This window comes from Pteropus medius, unplaced genomic scaffold (assembly GCF_902729225.1).
Source record: "Pteropus medius unplaced genomic scaffold, Ma_sr-lr_union100, whole genome shotgun sequence".
Classification (NCBI taxonomy): domain Eukaryota; kingdom Metazoa; phylum Chordata; class Mammalia; order Chiroptera; family Pteropodidae; genus Pteropus; species Pteropus medius.
Window position 1 is genome coordinate 21,055,151 of NW_024354875.1, and position 16,824 is coordinate 21,071,974.

Genomic DNA, 16,824 nt, shown 5'->3' on the forward strand with positions numbered 1-16,824 from the left:
CGTAAAACACATAAATGAAATTTTCCTAAATTCTGAGTTTATGCAATTATCCCTATATAATAACCTATCTGATTCAAAGACTACATGTTTATTTTTAGCAATAATATTTATAATATTTTTCTTGGCTAAAACTTAAAAATACTCCATATTTATCATTTGCTGATGAATTTAGTTATTTACATTTACTCGATTTCTCTATTGTAAGTCTTTTCACTTTCAGTCCACTGAATGAATGAAAAAGCAGTGCTGTTGGTTTTGCTGGAGAGATTCTGTCCTTACACCAAGGTGCTGACTGCTTATCTCCATGACTCAGAAAGCAAAATTTAAACATATCAAATTGTCTACTGTCCATGGTTGGATGTTTGGCAAACATAATGCAGGGTTTTAAATATGACTATGGAAATGATTACTACTGATGAAACACAGAGAATTATTCACTAGCAGCTCATGCTTTCTATTCTTTCTTTACTCCTCAGGAATAAGTGTGATCACCAGGTGGCCATATCTGAAAAAATTCCTGGTCATAAACCGTAGTCCCTTTACCAAATAAGTTTCCAAAAAAATTTTTTTAAATAATTTTTTAAAATTTAAGAATAAATAATCCAAGTAGCTTTTGATTTCTATTAAGCCATAATTTGATTAAAAGTTCACATAAACCTGTGTCTCCTCAAACATCTGAAGCAATTGAATAGATTATATTTAAAAAGTAGACAATTATTAAAGGGGTTTTTCCCCCTACAGAGACGTTCTTTATAGAGGATACTACCATAGTAGATAGAAACCAAAAGACTATGTCATGTGAAATTTCCCTTTAGCTTTATTTTCCTGGATTCAAAAGGACACTCATACATTGGCATGAATATCACTTGTCTCATTACGAATAAGTATCCAAACAAATGAGCACATTTTCAAACAACAAAAAGTGTACAAAAGTTCAGTCTTCTGGAAAATGTTTGAAAGATATTATGGGTTTTTCCATTTACAGAAGCCTTATTGTTATTTTCTTTTCCACATCTGCTATTGGTTTGAATGACTTGCCAACAATTCAGTGAATAAAGGTGCCAAAATGTTTTTACTAATAAGTCTCAAGTATCTTCTTCCTTTGCTTTTAAGTAAAAAGATCTTTAACACAAAGAACAGTACTTACGTAGTTTCATGTGAACATGTATTCAGATTATTAACTACGAATCTTCAATTTGGGAGAACCTATTTTGTGAAAATACAGTGTAATCACAGTTAGGAGAACTGAAGTGTAGAATACGACAAAGTGTTTGATTTGTACTCTCCAATCAGTTAAAGCCAGGAAAATTGTGAAAACTTGGCAACTTCTCTACGCCCTCGTTTTCTCATCTGCTTATAATTTTTATAACTATAGCTATGACATAAATGTCCCAGGGAAGCTTATTACTAAAAAAAAAAGTCTGTAGAAAAAAGATCGCTCAACAAAGGACAGTATTCTGTAACATAAATCCCCAATCTCTCTTTCTAAATGTGGATTTTTGCATTTTGAATTTTCCTAAAAGGAGGCATACCTATATTTCTAGAATAAACAACCATAGAACTTCCTCGGTTTAGGGGCTGAAAATGTTAAAGTAACGGTGTTTTTGTCCCACTGGCACAGATGCTTTAAGCTTTAAAAGAACCTCCTACTTCTTAATCCCCCTCTCCGTATTCTTGCCAAGCTCTCTGGAAATCTGTGTTTTGGACACCCTCCAAGACCACATCTCATCCATATGCCTGCCCCAGAGGAAGGCATTCCGCAGGCTCTTTCCTTCACTCTATGAATGATTCATGTGTTAAGATCTTAAATACTAAGTTGAATCAAGGACCTAATGGCTCGAAAACCTGATCTGACGTCAAGGAAATGTGCTGTTTTAAGGACCTGCTTCTAAGGCTGGTTGTTTATCCTTGTTCAATCCAGACTCAGAAAGCCCTTTATTAGGCAAGCAGAGGGCATGACAGTATCCCCTTTTGAAGATCTTTTCTGAGACCCACATTTCTGAAGAGCACAACAGCTCCGATATCAAAGTGTAGGAATGGATTTTTGCTGACAACTATATATATTTAAGTTTACACTAGAAAAGTAAGTGGAAAGTTAATTCAATTATTTTCCTCTAAGAAAAATAAGTCATACTGAAAAATCACTTTTACCACCAATGGCAAGATCACAAATTAAAATGCCTCTGGGGAGAGGTTGGTAAATGGTTTTTAAGTGAGCACATGGAACCAGAGTTGCCAGAACTTCCAGGACTTGAATAGAAGCCAGAAATCTTTATTGTTACGTGAAATCTCCCCCATTTTAAATGTTGGCAATTAATTCAGACAAACGTAAACACTGTATAAGCCAAACATACACATCTGTAGGCCGGATTAGGCCTGAAGTGACAAGTTTGCAGGCTTGACCTATTATTTCATTTAAAAATGTTTTAAATATTTTGGAGAAAAATAAAGTGGAGCTCATATTCTTTAAAAGGATCAGTAAAACTCTGTAACAAGAGTATAAGATGGTAAGAAAATAATTTTACTTTATGCAACAGGGAAAGAGTAGACGCCTTTAGTGATAAATGACCATGAGCTAAAATCTCGGCTCAACCACCTAGCTACTAGCTGTGGGAACTAGAGAAACTGTAAACTTCAGTTTGTGAAATAGTGATAGTATTCACTTCATGCAGTAGTTATAAGAAGGTAATATGCAGTTTGAGTGATTTATATAGTTACATAGTTCCTGGCACATAATAAGAGCTTAATAAGTGCTAACAGTTCATATTAGTACAATTTTCATGATCATTTAAATAATAAATCTATATAGATTAGTTAGGAAATTAATATTAGTTAATATTTGTTGAGACCTTACCAAATAACAGGCACTGTGCTAGTTGTAATACTTTTAATCATTAATGCAATCCTATGAAGTAGATTCTATTTTTAACTCCACCCTACATATAAGGAAATAGGCTCAGTATGGTCGATTAACATACTCAAAATCACACAAAAAAATAAAGGAATGTGTGAAGACAGGGCAAGATTTAAATAAAGGCTGCCTGCCTCTAGCATCTGAAGCCTTTACCATTACATTAAATTAAAAAGTGTGTTATATTCAAATTAATTTTTGAATTTATTCCAAGCTATAAAGGCCTTAGATTTGGGAAGGGCATTTCAAGAGAAAGGCGATGCACTCCTTTCTGACTGCAAAAGACCACCCCAAGCAATTCAGTATAAAGATTTCTTTTTTAAACTTAGAAGAAAAATCCAGATTTACTCTGAATAGTACATGATAACTTCTGGAAGTTAAATATATGTCCCCTCTTTTTATGTATTTATATGACTTTTAATCTCTTGCTTTGATGTAAATCAAACTACTCTTTACATGAGTAATTTGTAATTAGTTAAGTCTTCTTTGATAATACTTAGTGATAATTAGTTTTAGTTAGAAAAAGCACAGGAGCTGCAAAAAGTATAGATTATATGTTTATCGAAAGCAGATTAAAATGTGTTTCATTTAAATCTATATCATTTATCATTCTGAAAGGTTTGGGTAGAGTAGCCAGCTTCCATTTCTTTGCTTTTTTTCCATCAGAACCTTATTTTTGTTCAGCTATGCACCCCTTCCTGTCATAAAAGAGAAGATGACTTCATTCTCAACTCAGAGATGGATCCTGGTTCATTCACAAATGGTTCTTTCTAGTGTTTCCTACTGATTTAGAGGCAGGCACATGCCCTAAGTTGGCCCAAACAGACTAAAGAGACTCATCTGTGCCTGACATAAAAAAAATTGTTTCTCTCTAGGATAAATTCATGCAGGAAACCAATTTCCCCTTGCAACTACAAGGAGAATCAGACTCAGGATAAGGCCAATAATTAAGACAGTAGATCAGATCAGGGAAAAAAATCTTTTTTTTCATAAAATTATTGAATCACTTAGAATCTATGGAACATCTTCTTTTAGTTTGTATGATAATAAATTACCACGTTATTATCATGGGGTTTTGTTACTTAGAGTGAAAATCATTCTAACTGACAAACTATAGTTTTCACATTCTATATGATTAATAAATATTTGTAGAATTTTAAATCGTTCAGTATATTGATTCCTCCTATTCACTCTGCCGATAGGAAACCAAAAAATTCAGATCATATGGCTATGGCCCAGTTACCACTCTCTTTCTTGTGGTTAGATCTAGTTGTAGAATCTAAAAGGAGCCTAAGCAATCTCCACTGGGCTACCAACTTTCGACCTTAGCCAGTGAATAGAAGTTTCCCACCATTCGAACTGATGTGCTCAAGAATTGTAGCTGATATCCTCTTGTCTTGGAGGTTTTAAATATTTCTTTCTGTTAATTACTAAGTTACATGAGGTCAGAAATCACATTGGTAAATATTTGTCAATGCAATTAATGCTGTCTCTCTCACATCCAGCTGAGATAAGAAACCAAATAACCTTTCTTAATCATATGCAAAACAAAAGAAAGAGCTATCAAACCAGAAATTGTATTGATGATCACCTTTTAGTTTAATAAGCTTTCATAGAACAACAGAATTATGTAGGACTTTTAAAGACTATATCTATGTTTCCTCCCCATCCTCAGAAAATTATTTTTCATTAGTCTGGGTTGGGACATAAATATAAGTAGTTGACTAAAGTTTCCAGGTGATTTTAATTGCAGCCTGGGTTATGACACAGAGGTTTAGATTACCTAAGTAGAAGTTTCAAAGCTATATTGTTCTTTCTTCAGATGTACCTTCAACAGTGTTTCCTTGCAAATATAACACATTTCTATTCTCTGTTTATATTTTTCATGAGCCTCAAATGGTTCTTGGCATACAAGGATCACTTTCAAACAATTAGTTATAACATCTGAGATACGGAATGGTTATTTCAACATTAAATTTTCTTCCCCAAAATCAAAGCATAGAAGAAATCCAGAGCAGATTTCATGAAGATATTCTTGTCTACAACTATGTGAGTCATTAAAAAAATACATGCTTTGCTCATATTCATGACAAGGATTTAGGAAAATACTTTCAATACAAACAAATGACTCAAGGAAGGCGAACTGCAAACTGACCTTTGAGATCACCTCCTCCACACTATTTCTCAAAGTGTGGTCTTCTGCTGACCTGTATCTGGTACTTACTAAAATGCAGATTCCCTGATCTACTGAATCAGAATCTCTGGGGTTGGAGCCCAAGAATGCCATTTTGAAGAGGCCATGGATGATTCCAACGTACATTAATGAACTCCAAACTTCAGATTCACCAGTAGTCCCATTTGGTCAGATTCCTAATTTCAAGAAATACTTGAAATCTTTTCTTTCTTTTTCTTCTTTAACACACCCATTCTTGGCCATTGAGACTCTTACATCTAATTAGTAAAAAAAAAAAAAAAGAAAAAAGAAAAAATTCTTAATCTTCTCATAATCTTTGATGCTAGCTTGGCAGAGATTCGAATTGACTAGTCTTTATGATATTCTCTGTATTTAACCAGACATGTGAGAGTACCACACAAATATTTTTAGATTAGTCCCTCAGGAAGGCAGATCTTTTGAAAAAGAAGAGACAAAAATTAAGATCCAAGTTTTACATTTGTTTCTTTGAAACATAAAATTTACTCAGGAACTTTCAAAAAGCATTAAAAGCTTATCAAAGTATATACCGTGATACAATATACTCTTCCAAAATAATAACTAACATTGACACTTCTCAATTTATAAAGCACCATATAAATCATTCCGCAACACCCAAGGAATAGATGTTAGTTTTAGATTAGTAATATGACTTGTCCCAATCATGTAGCTAGTATGTAGCATTAGCATCTTTGGGCTTCCCAGTGACTGCTCTCCTCAAAAGTAAGTATTTGCTCTCTACTCTCTTGTCCAGTTGCCAAGGGATTAATTCTGTTCCCACTATAAAAACTTGTCTAGCCCCTCAATACCATGTAAATGAACTTTCCTTTTTATGGGTTTTTCAAAATCAAGAGTAATAATCACAACTCCCTATCATTTGAGAAAGAAGAGATGTATTACATTTCCTCAAAGGGCACTTGTTAGAACAGGAAAGCTTCCTGTACAAGCCAAGAGAAGGGTCTAACTCTAGAACTAGCAGACCCTTGGTGATCCGCCTAAGCATTTGCTCTTTTCTGTCACTGTTGCCCATCATCAGAGACCACACGTTTTTTAGCCCTATTATCAGGAACTCCAATCCATACAATTGAACAGTCGAATGACTGAATCTTACATAAGGCATCAGCCAAGAGGACACCAGAATAGTGGGAAATCCAGCCACAGCTCCTCTCAACCAGCCTCACTCAACTTACGATACGGACACCTTTTTGCAACTGGTATGCCCAGGGGAAACACCTTTTTAAATTCTGTCCACTCTGGGGAAGCACTTTTCCCTAATTTGCATTAAGGTACTGTATATGCCTGTGGAGAACCTTTCCTATGTGCATCCCAGGAAGGAAAGAAATTTGTTTTTATTTTGTTTCCCAGAGATAGTTCTGTAGTTTGTGCAAAACTGTTAAGTCTGCAAAGTAACATCCAACTTATTTATTGCCCAGTCCAAGCTTGTGATGTAATTGTTCCTTCATTCTCTAGATCTCATGTTAGGAATAATAAAAACAACCATTACCCAACTTTAGGCAGCCATAAATCGGGATTTGTAGCTATTACTGGGAAGTCAGTGAGATAAGAGTCATGGATAAGAACAGAAATAAAGAATATATGTAAGAAAAAGAAGCTCTAGAGCTGTGTATTTCCAGGCCCTAGTATTGTGTAAGACTAACCTGGGCAGCTGGTGAAAATGCTGATTCCTGGTGCCACCCCAGATACCCTGATTTGGATCTGGGGTAGGGCCAGTTCCATTTCCAGAATTCTATGAAGAGTAGGGCTTAGGGGAGGCCATCTGGTCGGAAGAGGAAGCTGGGAGCTTTGCCACGAGGCTATGTTTGCAAAGCAAGCACACTCTTTTTAACTTAGTGTGTATGTTACAGAGCAATATCAATATTAAAGTTTTCTAAATATACTTTAGTCACACTTTATATAAGAATGATTAAATTGGCCATATTAAAAGTGGTATTTTTGTTTGAGAAGGGAAGGAGCTGATAGAAATCAGGGTGGTTACTGCCCTCATCACTAACACTGAATGAAGCCCAGGCATCTTCCTTTTAGCCATCACTACAAAAAAGCCTCATTTGTTAATTTGTTCATTCCACAAAATATTTACTGACTTACCAGTATATGCCAGGCTTTGTTCTAGGTAGGCGCTTGAGACATAGTAATAATAATAATTAATAATAACAATAAAAGCAGGCACAAAGTCCTTCCTTGTGGATTACATTTTAGAGAAAGCAGTCAGTAGACAATAAACATAATATATAAGAATTATATAGCATGTGAAAAGCTGTTTCTCATCTTTGAGAAACATGTTCTTAGGAAACAACACATTCCTTAGTGAGATGCCCCCTTAATATATATTTAGATTGTTACCAGGCATTTCTCTAAGAGGCCAGATTACTACAGCTAGAGGCAAACTACATGTGCCTCCCTTGGCTTCAAGATAACAAATGATAAGCTTGTGGTTTTGGAGGGAGAAATGTGTGTGTATGCATTATATAGGTATAAGTTTAAACACCATGTAAATAACTATCAAATCTTACATATATCTCCTTAGACTCTAAGTTCTACATCCTGCACCATATAATGCTGCCTTTCCAAGGAATTAAGCAAGCCTTATGGAAACTATGCAGGGACAATTGTGAATTGAAGCGGTTCCATTCCTAAACATTTATACAGTCAACAAACGCACATCTATAAATGGCTGTAAGTATAAAAATAGCTCGATAATTTTTTTTCCTACATAGGAAGATGTGTAATTCATTTAGAAAGCTAAAGAGAGATAGGACAACTTTATACTAATTCCCTTAATTTAATCACACCAAATGTCAGGACAGTGTCATTTAAAACCTTTTAATGATTTTAAAACAAATGGTCCCAGTAGCAGGAAAATAGTTGAACTAACATTGCTTAAATTAATTTAATTTCTTTGGAATTGAAGTATTAAATGAACCCATTCTATTCCATTTATTTTTTAAATAGTGTTAGAAAATATCTGAGGACCTCTCAGCAAAAATCTAACAGGATCTTTTGGCCTGTTCATCAGTTCAGTGAAACTAATATTGTATGTGAATTTAGTCTTTAGTCAATTCTATTTGATAGAAAAGAGTCTATTATTACTATGATTGTCTCTCTAAAACCTTCCTTTGTGAAGATTCCACACTCGATTTATCAACACCAGAAACTTAACTTAGCATAGTTGTATATTCTATATATATTTTTTCCAACGTTAATGTGAGTCATCATAGCATATCTCTTTAACCATATGTGCTAGAGCTAAGGACAGACAGTTATTTTAATATTCCTGGCCTAGAATCCTTCCCACAACAAACACATTTGATGCTCATACATGGTCCCTTTCTTGCCGACACTCACGCCTGTCAAAATGGCATGGTGCCTACTCAACATATGGACTGCTAGCTTTTCTCACTGGGGCACAGTTGCCAAAGAAAGATGGGTTAAGCTGGGCACCCTGCATAGCAAAGCAGGTGATAGCTCTCCCGTCCTCCATCATGTGGCTGCAACTCCTCTAGCCACATGCCACTTTCTAACCTCTCTTTTATAGGAAAAGAAAAAAGAGAGAGATCTTTGACAGTATCCCTTTTACTTACAGACAATTTCTACTTAGTGCCTTTAATCTTACTACCTTTTATTCAAAGTGAGGAAATCTCTCCTCTGCCAAAAACACACTAAAATTAAAAATCATTTGGAAGCACAAAGTTGTAAGAAAAGTCGATAGCCAGCAAAGACACTAAGTATGTGTATGTGCATGCACGCAAGCACACACACACACACACACACAGAGGAGAGAGAGAGAGAGAGAGAGAGAGAGAGAGAGAGAGAGAGAGAGAAAGGGAGAGAGAGTTTGCTTTCTTCTCCCTGCTTCTTATTTTCCACCTACAATAGACCAGAGCTAGGCAGCAATAACAGCACTAAGAATTGAAGAAAGAACTTAGTAATTGTTTAAGTCTTGCACAAATAGAGCTCTCTCATTACGTTAATCCAGTGAATCATTTCCTCCCTAACCAAGCTACATCCTGTTTGGTTTGCAATTTTTATTTTAAAATTTCCAAATCAATTTTAATTTGTCCAAATGAGTTTGTTTTGGCAATAACAGAAAAGTATCAAGTTTCCCCAAACAAAAGCTTTTTCTTCATGTCTTTGTGTCTTCGTGATTTTACAGGAAACCCAAATAAGGTATTTGATCTGAGTCTGACTTTTGAGTCCAGAGACCACAGGGACTTTTACCAAATAGTTTTACCAAACAAGTCCATCTGATCTTAAACATACCAGATTTAAATTGTAGCCTGGAGGCGGAGGCTGCAAATTAGCCATTAATGCTTGCTCTGCACCATACGCCTTTGCAGGAATTATTGAATTTGATTATGACCACATCCCTGCAATGCAAGAGTCATCAGTATTTCCATTTCAGAGATGTACAGAAATTCAATTAATAATCTCTGCATGAAAGTTATTTAGTACTGTTCTCTAATAATAAAAATAACAATAGTTTATTAAACTCTTAATGCATACTGTTCTAATAACCTTATACATAGAAGCTCATCTACAAAATCTTGAGGTAATCCCTGTCAATATCCATAATTTATAAATGATGAAAAGGAAGCACTCACAACTTAACCAATTTTATTCAAGTCGATAGCCAGCAAAGGCACTAGTTAGTGGTGATGCTGGAATCCAAACTCAGCTAGTATTCCTCCAAAACTGCCATTCTTCATCACTGCTCTGACTGCATTAGTTGATCCTAACATACGTTCTTGACCAATTCTTTAGTCTTGTGTTTTGTTAATACCTGAAGGACTAAGATTCATATTTCCTTTCTTTAAAACATTGCTTTCATCTTATTCTCTTCTAATCAGAGTCTTCTACAGTTTTGCATTTCCAAAAGAATCAAATCCAGATTGTCATCTTGACATTCAATAAACTCCAAATATATTTTGGCCTCTGTCAAACCCTCCAACCAGAATCCCCCAATTTGGCCACATATACTCCATTCTTGAACATTTTGCACATTACTCATGTTTGTGTTTTGTTTTATTTTGTTTCCTAATCTAAGGTATCCTTGCTATTTCTCTCTATCCATACAATATCTATTCTTCAAGCCCACCTCAGTTTCCACTTCTATCCTGAATATCTCCTCTATTTCAATCCATCACAATTTCCCCAACCACTAAATTCTGGAGTACTCGCCTATATACCACCGGTTCATAATGCTCAGAGTGCTGTCATCGCATTCACTGTCAGCATGTACCATGCCCTATTTTCAGGTGTGTATGTGTATGTGTACTCTCCTCAATTAGCACAAGAACTCTTTGAGGAGGTAAGTCATGTCTGGCATTTTCACGGTATGTTATAATACCTTCCACATTTATTGAGTGATCCCTGTCTTGATAAGTCTCTAATAATTCCTCTATTATTGCCATTACTATATTCTGTACTCCTTGTGAGCGACTCTTCTTGAATGTAGACTGTAATAATACCCCAATTATAGAGTCGGATATGATTACTTTACAAAAGGTTACCTTCTAACCAGTACCAACTATTTGTACCACTCTGAAAGGTCAGTATCAATGTGAAGATAAAAGAATTCTATTTCAATAACAGACCTCTCAAAACTGAATTCCTCCCAAATACCATGTTTTATAAAACAGCAAAACTCGTTTTAATTTCTTAATAGTTTGGTTACTTATGCCAGGAAATGGAAGGCCAAAATTAAACTTATTTTATGTTTTTAACATCACAGTACTTGTCATTTGCATGAATAAATACATTACCAAAAATGGAAACTTGCATTAGTCTAACAGTCAAGTTTGTACATTTGATGTTTAATTTTTAATAGTCAATAGTTACTTAGATTTAACCTAAAAGTTCATTTAGCCATATATGAGCAAACATTAGTGGTATTCTTGGACCAGCTTTTCTGCAATCCTGCCACAAATCCACAAAATTGAATATTAGACTTCTCAAGTCTGTTTCAACTCTGATTCTGGGAATCCAGGATTTTTTGACTGTCTACCCGCTGCTGGTTAAAGGCAACGACTTTGGTCTCATTCTCTCTCACACATTTTGGAAGGTCTCCAAGTGTAAAATGGTACAGCATATGTAGCCTGCAAGCAGGGCAGGCATAAGACACACCATAAGGATACACTAAAGCAAACGTCAAGCTGTGGAATGCTGGGAAACAATCACAGGCAACACACCAACTTGGCATAAAACAATCAGAGATGAGGTAGCTCGTTTTGAACGAAAGCATAATACTGGCTAAGAGGCAAAGAAAGACCACAAAGACAGAAACATTATACTTAGCCGTTCAATGCTGCTGGCCAAGGACGATCTTCAGAGGTACTCAGTGTGAAAGGGCTAATGGTCATTCTTTCTTTTCAAATGCCTTCACATGCCTGAAAATATCACACCAGCCTCTTTGATTATAACCACATATCCTTGCACACTAAGTGAAATCTGTCCTCCCTTTCTTATCCTTTTTTCCCTAGTGAATTCCTAGCCATTTTTAAGAATATAACTCAATCGTCAACCACTCAGCAACCTCTGATTACCCTAAGCAGAGTTAACAGCTCCCTCTTCTACAATTCCTCAGTACTTTACGGCATTTATATCATCATGTTATATTTATTTCTTATAGGTCTGTCTTCCTGGGTATACTATAAGCTCCTTCAGAGCAGAGAGCATATAATTTTTCACTAGCATATTCCAAGTGATATGCACATAGAAGGTCCTTCATAAATATTTGTTGGATGAATAAATGAAATTATGTATTTTTCCATCACTCATTTATTCATTTAATAAATATTTATCGAATGCCTCATTTGTGCATTGTTCCAGACACTCCAGATATAGCAGTAAACAAGAAACACATATTCTTCTGTTATAGAGAATATATTATATTGGGAGGAGACAGAAAATAAAGATTAAAAAATAAAGATATTGTTGATGTTGCATCATGATAAATAATAAAAAAATAAAGCAAGGGAAAGGGGTGAGGAATCTTAGAGGAGCATCATAATTTTAAATAGAATGGCCAAAGATGATCTCACAGACAGTGTGTCATTTAGGTAAAAACCTAAAGAGATGAGAGAGGGGGCCATAAAAAACCTCAGAGAAAAGCAGAGTGAAGAGAAAAGCAGAGTGAAACACTTTTGGGGGCCAAAAGTGTTCAAAAACACTTACTGTCTACAAATAGTTCCCAGGATGTGGCAAAATAATATATAATGATTTGATAGAAGTGACTCAATAAAACAAAGAAAACATTGGAGTAATGTCCAGTGAAGACTCAAGTAATTCTGAGATTGTCTCTGAGTGTTTTATGTAATATAATTCCCAAGCGTTCTCCACTTATCAGCTCAGTAAAATCTAAATTCTGTACTGCCCTGGTAAATGCTACAATCTTTGTCAGGACAGATATATTTATGAATAAATAGGGACAATTTCTTAAGGCTCAGTCAGACCAAGTAAGTAAGTCCTAGTTTTTCTTCTCAAACAGACCTACCTGTGGAGCAGCCGACAGGATGGTTTGGCAAATAGGACTCTTTCCAGTTCATGGGCTTTTTCTAGTTCCTGATCATTAATGACTTCCCTTCCTCTTCCCCACTTGCACTAGTTCTTGATCTCCACTCCCACATTCCCTACTTCTGTTTCAACTCTGAAACCTTGAGGCCCAGCTATCTTTTTACCACCATGGCAAATGCTCTTGACAGACCACCAGGGATGCCTGAGCTGTATAGACCAGACTCCACTCATCACATTCTAAAATCAACCCCATGATTCTCTTGCCATTGTCACTGACTCAGCCATCCTCAAAGATTGAAAATGTCAATGATAATAAGAGAAGATTGTCCCTTATTTTGCTTCTTTCCTTACTGTTTTCTTATCTTGCTCTTTTAAGCTGCGATCTGGGATGCACATCTACAATTTCATATATAAAGTTCATAGGAAAATAGTAAATTTCATTTTGTATATAATTTTATTAAAAATAAGTTACCTATGAACTGTGGGGTGTGAAAAAAGTTTTTTATACTGTAATCACTAGAACAGAGGTCTTAACCTAGTATCATTTTGGTAAACAAGTACATTTTTCAGGGTAAAGAGCCAAAGTTTTTATCGAATTCTTGAGTATTAATTATATTTTTTAAAATATTAAAAATCAGTAAATGTTTTTTAAACATATTAGTTTGCACAGACCAAAAAGAAAAGACTTTTGAAATAATATCTGGGCATTGAAGACAATGTATATGTGCCCAGGGTACGGGTATTGTTAAAAGAGAGATTGTTTATCAATATTAACTTACATGTTGATCGATGTCTTGTGTCAATTAAAATATTTTAAAATGCCAACTGGAAAAATAAATATAAATTCCCATTCTTGACTATATATTTCTTTACGAAAGTTATTTAACGAGGAAGAATTTTGAACACAGGTGATTCACACAAGGCCACAACTAATGACTTTGACTGATAACAACCTTATCATACTATTTAAAATGTCTGCATAAGTGCACAGGGGTGTAAGTGTATTCTTTAATTGTGAGTACCAAATTATAAGTTATAATTATAAGTACCAAAGGAACTATTTCAGAACACTGAGGCTTGGAGACTTATTTTTTTCTGTTTCTACATTTGCCATGGCACTCACTCGTGAATCTTAGGAAGATGCTTTAGTCCTTACATCTTCACTTTTTTTCCCGTGAAGTCACAGTCAACCACTTGTAAATTATTTACTTTTAAGTCTATTCAGAACAAATTTTTAATCTCAAGCCAGTTTTTCATTACTACTCAAGATATTCTATTCACTGCCTCACGAGTACCCCATCAGGAGATGTAAATTACTTCCAATATTATCTTAAGGACTGGTAAGTGAAGTCAAAGAATAAATCAGCAAGTCACATAAAATAAAATAATTTAAAATTATATTTTTGTTGTAGTAACAATTCCATTAAAATTCTCTGCTAGAATAAGGCAGCATTCAGCAAAGGAGATGCATGAACCACAGAGTGTTGTACAAGACAGTCAATTAAGTTTGGAAGAAAAACCATCAGCCTTGTATTTATATTTACATTTATTTCCTTATATCATGCTCTTTATTTCCTATTCTTTGTGTATATGGTAAAATATTGTGAACTGTACTATTTTATAATATAGTAGATACTATTTTAGAATAGTCTACATAAATAATGTTAATATATAATGTTAATATTACTACCAATATATTATTACTAATTTTAATACAATATATTATATTTATGATATATATGAAATTTATATTTATAATAATATGAAATATTATTAGTTCTATATGCATATAATCTATTAAATAAATATGCATAGTTCTTGAGATAATTATATGTTCAAAGGATCTATTACTGATGAAGTTTATGATGAAAATCAGTTTGGAGACCACTGGTTCTGTAATGTGATGTTTAAGGATTCATTCAACACACAAGTAAAAATATGAATGTAGAGAAGCACATTGGGTAAGGTTGTTGCAATCACTGTTGACACCTGCAAAGTGGAATTTCAACATAGCATATTGTAGGGTGGTTAAAAGAGAGGAATATGCTGGTTAGCATATGGGAGGAGGATGTTTCTCTGAAAAGAGCATAAAACACCTGAAAGTGTCTGGTTGAGAAAAGAGAAATAGCAGGCATGTGTGCACATTTCCCTAGTACTTTGTTGGCCTGCCTCTCCCTCTCTCAGGAAGTCTATGATTAAGAGCGCAAGTTTCCAATGAACAAAGTAAGCTGGATTTTTATTTAGATTGGAAAAGTAGGCATAAAGATATTATATATATTAAATAGAGTGCATGAGTTGCAGTGCCTATAGTTCCTAGGACTGAGAGGGCAACAAAAACCCACAGTAGCACAGCAGTGAGATCTCTATGACACTATCTGTCACATACCAGACATGAAAATCTGGAACTGAAAAGCATTGCATCCTGTTCCTATTTCAGTTTTTTTTCCTCAGAAAATAAATCAGAGCAATTATTATTTTAAGTGTTGATTAAACCACAAATATGATATTAATTTATTTTTGACTTGGAATAGAATGAAAATTCCAGGTTCAGCCTTAGTGTGCTACAAGGTGAGGTTAAGTCAGACAAGTTTTAGTTGTGGAAGGTAAACCAACTTGTACACATCTGAGGAAACAACCTAACAACTGAATACTTTTATAGTCACCCTAGACTCTAATAGAACATAGTAGAGGAAGAAAGCATGTACAAAGGACTTGGTGTTCATGGCAAATTGGCACGACTTGAACCTTTGGACTACCTGACCCATATGGGACGGGAATAATAATGCCCAAGAACTATGTGAAATATAAATATGGCTCAATTTTGAGAAAATATCAGATGTGGAAATTAAGAGTTCCTTAGCTTTCTTCAACTTCCCGGAATTTTTAAAACTCTAAATGGTTTGTGAGTCAGTCCACACATTCCTCCTCGTCTCTCAACTCCCAGGTTCTTGGGATGTTTTGCAGCATTCCCTGTTGTACACTGACATCCTAGTAGACGTTTCATGCTTGCCTTCGTGTTTTTCCTCTCTCCTTCAGCTGTCATTTCTTCTCAGTTTATCACCATCATTGATAAAGCCTAGAGGTAGCTTGTCTGCCATAAATACTTATCTGATATAGAAGGAAAAAAGCCTTTTGGAACATGACTAGGTGGCCTGTCTTGTCCTTTATTTGCCTGGGGAAATGTGAGAATTTGTAATCCCTATTGCTAGAGATTTCTGGTCATTTTGAAGCACCATTAAAATGATTATCAAAGCTTTAAATTCAGCAATGAAACACATGATTCTCTTAATGACAAGGTCAACTTAATTGGGTGTCTGTCCTAAGTGAAATATTGCTCATAACTTGCATCCCAATGTAGTTTAACATAAAATAATATAAGTTGGAATTTTTAAAAAGGCAGTGTATTGAAAATGAAACTGAATAATGTACCTCCACATCTGAATTTTCTAGCAGAGACTACAAGAAAACATAATTAATCAACAATCTTTATCAATTAAACATTTTTAATTAGTCCTGTGCTAGTAGGCAAATATGATTCATTCATTTCCAGTCCCATTTTTTAAGAAAGATTTGCTTAAAATATGTTCACTTGATCTCTCATTTATTTTCATTATTAGTAAGGTATTATGACCTCGCACTTCATTTACTTCTTTTCTACCTTCTTGTCTAGAAAGAATCATAGATAATTTCTTAAGTGTTGTGATCATGTTTACTGATAGAAATGTTAAATTTGTTACCAAATTCTTGGTCTAATCAATGCATTTAATACTGATTTGCACATGCAGATTTGTAATACATTTGTACCTAGTCCTAAATATTTTCCAATATTTACTGGGCTAGGAATTTTTTTAAACTGCCTAATGTAAAAACCACATTTTCACCTATTCTTTTTCTAAAAAAACTGCAAACACATGGCACAGCAGAAGCCCTCCCTCCTTGACCTCAGGGAGACTGAATTAAATAGCACTTGGCACCAAACGTTCAACGTGTATAATCATTATGGTGGGCCCTGTGCCAATCCCGGTTACACACAACCCTCGGTATGCAATATTAAGTAACAACAAGGATGGCAAGCATCCCATTGAAGAATTAATTAGCGGACCTCCTGGACTCATCAGAATGGTAAATAATTATCTTCTGACAAACTTAGTCAGATGTTAGAAAAAAATGC